Source organism: Sardina pilchardus, chromosome 3, assembly GCF_963854185.1.
Source record: "Sardina pilchardus chromosome 3, fSarPil1.1, whole genome shotgun sequence".
NCBI classification, from domain to species: domain Eukaryota; kingdom Metazoa; phylum Chordata; class Actinopteri; order Clupeiformes; family Clupeidae; genus Sardina; species Sardina pilchardus.
This window is the reverse complement of record NC_084996.1, coordinates 31,063,566-31,073,565: the sequence shown is the minus strand read 5'-3', so window position 1 is coordinate 31,073,565 and position 10,000 is coordinate 31,063,566. Positions and strand designations below refer to the sequence as shown.

The 10,000-nt window shown below is 43.7% G+C and overlaps 2 long non-coding RNA genes across 2 annotated transcripts; both read left to right on the top strand.

Moving 5' to 3' along the window:
* Window positions 1-5,530: 5,530 nt before the first annotated feature.
* LOC134076232 (uncharacterized) lies at window positions 5,531-6,704 on the top strand. The gene is made up of 3 exons (XR_009938571.1): window positions 5,531-5,792; window positions 6,072-6,147; window positions 6,565-6,704. It is a non-coding gene; the product is annotated as an uncharacterized LOC134076232 (long non-coding RNA).
* A 185-nt stretch (window positions 6,705-6,889) lies between these two features.
* LOC134076231 (uncharacterized) lies at window positions 6,890-9,697 on the top strand. Its single transcript, XR_009938570.1, has 6 exons — window positions 6,890-6,968; window positions 7,126-7,288; window positions 7,714-7,820; window positions 7,921-8,065; window positions 8,392-8,518; window positions 9,319-9,697. It is a non-coding gene; the product is annotated as an uncharacterized LOC134076231 (long non-coding RNA).
* The last annotated feature ends 303 nt before the right edge of the window (window positions 9,698-10,000 follow it).

Below are 10,000 nucleotides of genomic sequence, written 5' to 3'. Positions count from 1 at the left end.
TCTGACTCTCGCATAGTTACTGTCCCCTTGAAAACTTTACGACTAAAACAAAATAATTTCACTTTCTAATAACTCAGGCAGATAAGCGGAGGAGCATCACTTCTCAGAAAGTCTCTCAACTGTTAGTACAGTAATACCTCAACTCCAGCAACCGCTGTCCGCAGTTGACACCTTGCAGCGACTCTCAGTTCTGTTCTCAGAGTCGAGATGAACGCACACATCACACATCCCACCAACCGTTTGTCTGTGCGGTGTGTCTCGGTAGCACACTACCAGTCTCACATCTGTTTAAACCATTCTCCTCACCTGCAAGGTAAAGCTCGAGAAAATGAGACCTCTCGACGGGGATAATGTCTTCACCGTACGCTTTTCTCGGAAAGCAATTCCATTTAAATGGCCAATAGTAATTCCCAGGCGATGCCATAAAGATACTTTCCACTGTGTGTGTATCGTGTGTATGTGTAAGTATGTACGTGTGCATCTTTAATGTCTGTCTAAATGAGTGTTTTTTGATGTATGAATAGGCATGTTGGAAAATGCATTTGCAGAGACAAAATCAATCTATGAAGCAAAATATTTATCTTGTGTCTGTGTATTTGTCTGTGTGTGTCTGTGTGTGTGTGTGTGTGTGAGTGAATGAGTGAGTGAGGAAAAGAAGGATGAGAAGAGAGAAAGAGAAAGAGAGAGAGAGAGATAGAAAGTTTGAAGTTTCAGTGGGCACAGTGAGGGCTTTGTTGTTGTGACAGATCCCACCACCGCGTGCCTTTGTGGGTATCGCACTGAGGCGCGTCTCCAGGTAGGTGTGGCCGCTTCGGGCCCGACGGGAGGCAGCTGGAGGTGACGGGGGGGGGGGAGTCCGGAGTGGAAGCGGGCGTCCGGCGCAGTCCGGCCCGGCCCAGTGTTGCTCTAGAGTCCCCTGACGTCAGTCCGCTGGCCTGGCAGGGAGATGCTAAAGAGGAGAAAGAAAAACAGGCCAGTTCACCGAGCGAACACACAGGCAGCAGCTCTCGCTGTCCTCACACCCCACGCCACGCCACGCCACTCTCAGCTCTGGCTGCTGCAGCTTCATAATGAAGGAGTTCTGTTTTTGTCCCCTAATTCAGCCATGTTTGTTGACCATGGCAAGTTTGATGCAACAGTTTAATACGTTTTTTTTATGAGGGTTTTTTTTTTTTTTAATCTTGTTTTGTTTGTTTTCTATTGAACTTGGGAGGTCACATGCAATGGATTAGCTTTTATAAACAAGTCCTGAAGAACAGAACCTCCTGTTTTTTAGTTAGTTCTGCTTGTCGTGTTCTTTTGAAGAGCCCTTCACGGGCGTTGGAAATTGAGGAACTAAGATATATTGTACGTTGCCACGTTGCTCACTGGCATCTAATAGCCATGAAGTTGACGCAAGTTCAAATCTGGCTACAATTACCAGAGAAAGCGCTGTTGTTTCTTTTTTTTTATGAGGAACAAGAAATTAGCCAATCTCACAATGGTGATGTGGCAGCAACCAGTGAGAAAGAAACAAGTGAGCTGGGGGCCTCAGCAGTACCCACACACACGTCCCCACACGTACACACTCACACACACACACACACGCACACACACACAAACACACACATATTTCTCCCCCTGCTGCTCCCTCCCAACTGGTCCTCATCGTCCTCCTCCTCCTCCTCCTAAATGAAATATTCAGAGAGGAGTGGGATCACTTTCACAAGAAGAACTCGAACCCCCTGACTTCCTGCCCAGCAATGAGGTCACCAGTCTCCGAGGGAGTGTCCGCGAAATGCCTGCTCAATAACTAACAGCCGCACCATTGGAGCAGGCAGGATGGGGTGGGTGGGAGTTTTAGCAGGGGACAGGGAGGTGGTGGGTGGTGGTGGAGGTGGTGGAGGAGGTGGAGGAGGAGGTGGTGGGCGATTGGCAGGGTAGCTGGACGAGTTTACAGAAGGGTGAAAAGGTGGGTGGGACGTGTGTGTGTGTGCGCGTGTGTGTTGAGGGTGTGTAAGAGCTTGCTGTGGGGTAGATGTGTATGACTTTAGGGGAGATGTGGGATCTGCAAATGTGTGTGTGTGTCTGTGTTTGTGTGTGTGTGTGTGTGCGGCAGGGGGTTGAATCTTTACTAGGGTTCTTGTGTGTTTATGTGTGTGTGTGTGTGTGTGTCTGCGTGTGTGTGTGTGTGTGTGTGTGTGTGTGTGTGTGTGTGTGTGTTTGTGCGGCAGGGGGTTTGAATCTTTACTAGGGTTCTTGTGTGTTTATGTGTGTGTGTGTGTGTGTGTGTGTGTGTGTGTGTGTGTGTGTGGAGGGGGGAGGGGGCACAGTGCCTTATCGTCCAGCGCCTGTCTCCAGTGTGTCCTGGGCATCAGGCCTAAAGCAGGGCACGTTACACTTCTATTGGATCTGTTTTCTCTGAAATGAAACAGGAGCGGATGACGAGTGGAGAGCTGGGTGGGCATGGGGGGGGGGGGGGGGGGGACTATTTCACTGGCCAGGAAAAACTCACGACAGCCAGGGAGAGAGATCCAGGGGCTGGCTCGAAGGGGGCTAAAAGGATTTTCATCCCTCACACACACACACACACACACACACACACACACACACACACAGACTCTCGAGTGAGTGTCTAATGAGCTGGTCCAAGGGTATGGCGTTACATTTGTGCCACATTTATGAGCGCAGAGTGGAGCAATATTGAGCACAGAAACATATTTTGAGCAAGCACACAACTTATATTCTGAGGACAAATTAAACTTGAGCACAAAGAATTTGTAACTGCGCAAACGAGAATCAATTCTGTGCTCAACAAATGTCTTTGTGTGTTCGCTACGGTCAAAATGTGTGCGCGACAACAGCGCCCCTTTCATTCATTTTCACTGAACACGCTCTCACACAGCTCCCTCTGCTCGCTCTAGCTATCTCTCTCCCTCTCGCTCAAGTTAATCTCTGCGTTCGCTCAAAGTCATCTCTGTGCTCGCTCAAAATCTATCGACAGCGTTATTGCCAACCAATCAGAAGATTCGCCCGAATTTGATTGACATTCAACCTGACCAATCAGAGTAGATCTTCCGTCGACGAAGCCTTTATATACCGCTCTGGAGGAAGCCGAAGCCTCTCCCTTTCGTGAAAGTGGACAAGAAACCCAAACGCGATTCAGCAGCTAACTTTTTTTTCTAGTGCATCTTTGACTACATAATACTCAAATACATTATCGGTAAGTATTTTATAGTACATTTGAGTGTAGATATGATATCCTTGACTATTTTTTAATTAACGATAGTGTTACAATAGTGTGTTGGATGGCATTCTTAACGTTATTCTGAACGTTAATGTTAACTGGCATTCTTAACGTTAGCCTATATCATGCCAGCAATATGCACTCTTAGCCTAGCTTTTCCTAATTGTGCTGTATCTTGAATATTGATCATTTAGTAAGTCTTTGGATAAAAGCCTATAACAGCTAAATGTAAATGTAATGTTATCTCGAGACGTCGGTGTTTGCTTGATTTGCCTTGCTAATGTTATGTGTTGCAACGCATTCTTAACGTTAGCCTATCATGCCAGCAATATGCACTCTTAGCCTAGCTTTTCCTAATTGTGCTGTAGCTTGAATATTGATCCTTTTGTAAGTCTTTGGATAAAAGCCTAACAGCTAAATGTAAATGTAATGTTATCTCGAGACGTCGGTGTTTGCTTGATTTGCCTTGCTAATGTTATGTGCTCCCCGCTAATTAAATGTTATTCGTTCCTCTTTAGCAATCCTAGCAACTGCTTAGCATGCTAGCAACTCCTAAGCGTGGTGAAATATGTCGACTGGCGACACACCTCAGCAATCAGTAAGCACTTGACTTTATTCTCTTTGAAATAATTGAATAATTGTGTCTCAGAATTACGTTTTGTCGTTGTAAGAACATTCTAGTCTGTGGTAAGAACCATAGATATATATACGTTTACAATACAGTTCTAGCGATTTAAACATTTATATTAGCACCGGAAACGAACACAACGCAAGTGGCAACAGTGGAATAAGCGGGATAATGGACTTCACGCCGTGCGGTTATTCAAAGTTAATGCACTTTTCTAGACTTTTCTCCGCTTCGCGTCGGGCCGTTTCACCGTCTAGAACGTGCATTAACTTTGAATAACCGCACGGCGTGTCGTCCATTATCCCGTTCCCGTACATACATGTCTATGGTAAGAACTCTAATGACTGCGTTATTACACGGCTCCGAATGCTCATTCACTTCAACGGGACATCCCAAAGTTCTATGGTCTGATGTTCTTTGATGGCAGTCTTGCTAACATTAGGTCCGGGTGTGACCGATCCTCTCGGGGTGCCTGTTAACCAATCAACTAGAATAGAATAGAATAGAATAGAATTTATCCTTTTTTGATCCCGTGAGGGAAATTCAGTCTCTGCATTTAACCCAATTTAACCGAATTAGTGAACACACACAGCACACAGTGGACACACAGTGAATCACACACTAAAATGTGCTGCCCTGGACCTTGAAAAAAAGTATGTTCCACTAATTTGCCGATGGTAGATTTATCCTGTAGGGTATTAGGATCAATGGAAACTATGAACCATTACTATTGCAATTCGTTTTATGTTTGGACCTTTTTTTGTGCTAAATTGGCTGGCCTATTGTAGTAGGTGTCTTTTTGCAGTTCTAACTTAAAACTGAAATCTATGTAGGGCCATGGAACTATAGAGTCAGCGGTCAGGAACCTGGTCGATTTGCTGCTGCTCAACACCCAGAATAGTTCAGTTCAGTCTGCCTCTTCCCCCACTCCACATCCACCTGCCCCCTCTGCTCCACATCCACCTGCCCCCTCCACTCCACATTCACCTGCCCCCTCGTCTTCTCGAAACTTTAGTGTTCAAGAAGAAATGTCAAGGTTTGTTATTTAGACACATATTTTATTTTATTGCATTAGAAAAGAGTAAATGCAGGCTACACTGTACATGTTCTTTGGCATGGTCTATCTGCTCAGTTATGTACACTGCTCAAACAAAGGGAACACTGGTTCACTCCAGAATGGCATACCAATACTTTCCATTGCTAAAAAGATGTGTCTCACTGCAGTCTCAAGAGCACGGAAGAGATTCCAGGTGGAGTTGGAATACCCTGTGCAACCTTTGTAGGCTCTAGATACTGGCTTATGCTACCGGTAGTAACACTGACCCTATCCAAATGCAAAACTAGTGAAAAATCAGCCAAGAAGGATGAAGATGGAAAAATTACCAGTTGCCACCACCTGTAAAGCCATTCCTGTTTTGGGGGTCGTCTCACAGTTGGCCCTCTAGTACACATGTAGCACATTTCGTTGACATCAAAGCAGATTAACCTGATTCACAACCACCTCTGTTACATAACTGGCCAGATGAATATCCCACAAGTGTGATTGACTTGATGCTATACTCCTATGAACCAGTGTTCCCTTTATTTTATGGAGCCGTGTATTTTAATTGATTAACCTTCAGACAGGATATTAGTTTTAAATTGCATTTGGAAGTCAAATAGGCTACATTTTAATATCTGATTGACATTACACTCATGAAGTTACTTTGTTCTATAATCAATAGATCCTTTCCTGGCTTTTTCAAACTTGGTGGAAAACGTGGGAAAAAAAGATTTTTTGCTGCCTCTACGCAAAAATCAAAAACGGTAGCACTGAATTTCTACCTGTTGCCAAAAAATACCACCCTCACCCCATTGCCTGCCGAGGAGCTAGAATTGCTTCAGGCAGGCATGGGGAGAAAGAGTGTTTCGATGCCAGAGACTGGTGACCATTCAGAGGTACAGTTTACACATTTTTTTGTTGTGCACATCATTTAAAAACACTCTCTCTCTCTCTCTCTCTCTCTCTCTCGCGCTCTCTCTCTCTCTCTCTCTCTCTCTCTCTCTCTCTCTCTCTCTCTCTCCCTCTCTCCCTCTCTCTCAACCAAAACTCACAGTAGCAGTAGGAGGAATAACTGTACTGTACTTTTGATGTTGGCTTGTTTTTTTTGGATAAGCGTCTGCTAAATGCATAAATGTAAATGTAAAGAATCTCTCTCTTGCACTCTTTTAACCAAGATTACGCAAGTCTTGACTGACACGTTTCCAAAAATGGAGAATCTTGCCGGCGGATGGCTCCTACACAAAGCCTCAGGTTTGTAGGGTCAAGATGGTGTTGTTGACATTTATGTTGATGCTCTCCCATAGGTTTATATAGAGGCTGCATCCAAACACTAATATGGGCCTATGTTAAAGTAACATGCCACCATTTAACCACATATTGAAATGTTTTATGTAAGGGATAATGTATAGAACGCCGGTCATTATAATGCTGCGCGTCGGGGTTCTGTTCATCCTGTCGGGAATTATTTTCCGATAATGACCGGTGCTCTATACATTATCCAGCTTATTATACAGCTACTTGCCAAAACGAGAAAAGAAACTTAACTCAATTTGTCTTTAGCAATGACTTGGCTACCGTTTTCGTGGTTTCCGCTAGAACTAGCAAAATAAATAGTTAGCAGTTTTCCCCCCGTACAGTCTGTAAGCATTTTTTTTTTTCCTCACTAAGGTGGCAGTGGCCGACGCAAACTTACTGTTATACCGCCAGAAGCGGAAGGATACTCTGTAAAAGCTCTTCGAGCTGTCTCTACAGGTGGGAAAGCAATACTTTTCATAGTCCCATTGCAGGAGAGATTGGATACTTCACCTTTGTTCCTGACAGGTGACTTTTTTTTAACAGCTTGTCCAGATGAAAGAAAACCAGTTCTGGATTCTGTTAGGACTCCTGAATGTTGTTCAATATCAGAGTTAACATGGTATTAAACCCAGAATTTGTATTCTTCCACATAATGGTAATTACTGTTTTCTTTTAGACATGATTGTAGCCATTGAATCAAGGTTCTTTGAAGGCCCTGGGAGCCAGGGTAAAAACCCAAAGTACTCTGTGACAGACCTTGACAATGAAAACTTCAGGTTGGTGTCGCATTACAGTATGAGTATAAGTTTAGCTTGTTATGGACATGTCACCTACAGGTTCAGGTGTCCTCGAGCAAGGTGCTCATCCCAAAAAGAGTAAAGTTTGTCTTTTATGTGTGTGCTTTTTGAAAAACGTTTTCTACCTTGCTCACAGAACTGTTGGTGAGGTAATAGCAGTGAGCCTAGCTCAAGGTGGCCCACCCCCTGCTTTTTTCAAAGAATGGTGTTACAACTTCCTTTGCAATGGTGAGGTGGATTTGAGGACACTTTCTCAAGAGGATGTTACGGATCTAGAATCCTGCCAGCTTATCAACAATGTAAGCATTCTATGTGACTTTGTGGACTGAATTAGATTTGCTTTAGCACCAATTCTTTTCAGTTTTTTCCCCCTTTCTAGTAACATTGCCCACCTACCTGTGAATTAAGTCCTGCTACTCACTTTCAAAACCCTTTACTATCTCTTCACATGTTAACCCCTCACCCCTTACACTCTATCAGATCCTCTACTCCTCTGTGTCCCCTGCCTCAAACTCTGCCTTGGGTGTGGAAATCCCCCCCCTGTCTTTGTGTGACTGCTTGTCAGTTACTCAGTTGAAATCTCCCTGTTTCAGGAACATATCTCCACCTCCACTACATTTCAGCATATCCCTTATTACTGTAAATGTCTGTTTTTGTACTTAGTTGTTTTATGAATGGCGCTATACAAATGTAGTCCATAATTATTATTTGAACCTTCTTTTAGGTTGAAAACTCAACAGATCCTGAGTCTCTGATGGTTTTGATCGATGACATTGTAAACTGTGGTTACTCAAGCCAGATCAAGCTGGACAACAAAAAAAGCATAATTCGGTTAGGTTTTTTAGGATTTCAAATTAAATTCCAAATATTTCCCATGAAAAATGGTTCCTTTTAAACGGTATTGTATGTCTTTTTTTGTGCTTCTCTTAAGAGCGGTAGTGCTGCATTCCACCACGAGATTAATTCCAATGCTGCAGCAGGTGCGAAAGGGGCTGGAGCTGTATGGTCTGTTGGACCAGATGGCTGCCCACCCAGAAGCTTGCTATTCACTCTTTGTACCTGGGAAAATTGAAAAGGTAACAAGTTTACAAGCCATTTACCTTGTTCTGTTTTTAATACTTCTTGGTCTTTTGACCATGTTTGGATTAGTTTGGATTGGAGTTTGTATAGGTGTTCGAATTTTGTGACTATCCCAAACACATCATGAGATATGAGCCAAAACACACATGTTGCTAAGTAACTATGCTGCTGATTTGCCATTTCAGCCTAGATTGTATAAAATCGTCTCGTTCTCTTATACACAGCACTCAGAAGCCTTGAACAGGGCTATGGATTAAATAACACATTCATCATCCCTTCTATGACACTTTTTTTTTACTAAATCTATCTTCACTCTTTACAGCCTGATGCTGATTTCATAATGATGCACTGCAAGGCAGAATACAGTGAGAAGGGAACTGCTGGAGAAAGGGCAGAGAGGAGGATAATGGCCTTTTTCCAAGACTTTTTGGAGGAATTGGAGATGTCAGGTACTTTGTGCAGACACTGGTCTTCATTTAAATCGTTCTAATTTCCCGCCTTCCTTGATGACAGCTTCTAGCTGTCAAAATTAACAAGGTTCAGCTGGACGTCACTGTGGCTCGAGATCACTAATGATCTCTTTTGGACGTATAATGCACCTTCATGTCGTAAATTCTAGGGGGAGGCCATTAAAACGAGCATATATAGGGGCGTGATATTTAAATCACGCTTGTTTCCAGCCGGCACATTTATCAACACACGTTTATTCTTACGCTGGAAATGGAGTGATATAAAGGTTTTATGAATCACACGTGAGCCCCGTCGTAAGACGATTTCTGCGCTCAGATGTACGCTGGTTTCTACGCTCGGTTGATAAATGAGGGCCAATGTATTTGAGTCAAGTATGAGGTCTCTATACAGGCTGACACCTACAGTACTTAAGAAAAAGACCAGTGTATACCAAAAAGATACAAATACAACAAGCCAAGACAGTGGGAAGACTCGTCACTTACATTTTTATCTGGTATCGTACATTCATACAGCAAACATTCAAATTACTTATCCAATTTATAAGCTAGATCATCAGTAGCCTACTGCATTAGTCACTTTTGTTTAACAGTGTGTTGCTAGAGGAAGAAGCGTCTTGTTTTTAACCAACAGAATTATTAACTTAAGCGCAAATGGTTGGATAATATACAGGAATTTTATAAAAAAAAACAGTTTCTCTCTGTGTGTGTGTGTGTGTGTGTGTGTGTGAGAGAGAGGGAGAGGGAGAGAAATTTGAAATGTTGTGATTTGTTCATCACAGATGTGAAAGAAGAAGAGGTTCTAACAGTGGAGCATGTGTTGAAGTCGATAACTGGTCAAGCCCACATCCCTATCCTCCCAGATGAGAAGAGACATTTCAAGATTACTGTGAAGTTCAACCATGAATGCATTGAGCAACTAGGACCACACTCCGTGTGTTACCCAACTGTGAGCGCATGTTCTCAAACAGTGACCTTCCCAATACAGCATCTGGACACTCTCAATGATTTTACAAGAATCATGAGTGAAGCTGTTCGCTATGGTGGTGGATTTCACAGAGTCTAACAACCAGTTGTTTTTCATTTTCTTAAAAGGGCCACTTCACCAGTCATGTTTTTGAATGGGAGTGTGTGAGTGGAGTGAGTGGAGTGAGTGGAGTGAGTGGAGTGAGTGGAGTGAGTGGAGTGAGTGGAGTGAGTGAGGTGAGTGGAGTGAGTGAGGTGAGTGGAGTGAGTGAGGTGAGTGAGTGGAGTGAGTGGAGTGAGTGAGGTGAGTGGAGTGAGTGGAGTGAGTGAGGTGAGTGGAGTGAGTGAGGTGAGTGAGTGGAGTGAGTGGACTGAGTGAGGTGAGTGGAGTGAGTGAGGTGAGTGGAGTGAGTGGAGTGAGTGGAGTGAGTGAGGTGAGTGGAGTGAGTGAGGTGAGTGGAGTGAGTGGAGTGAGTGAGGTGAGTGGAGTGAGTGGAG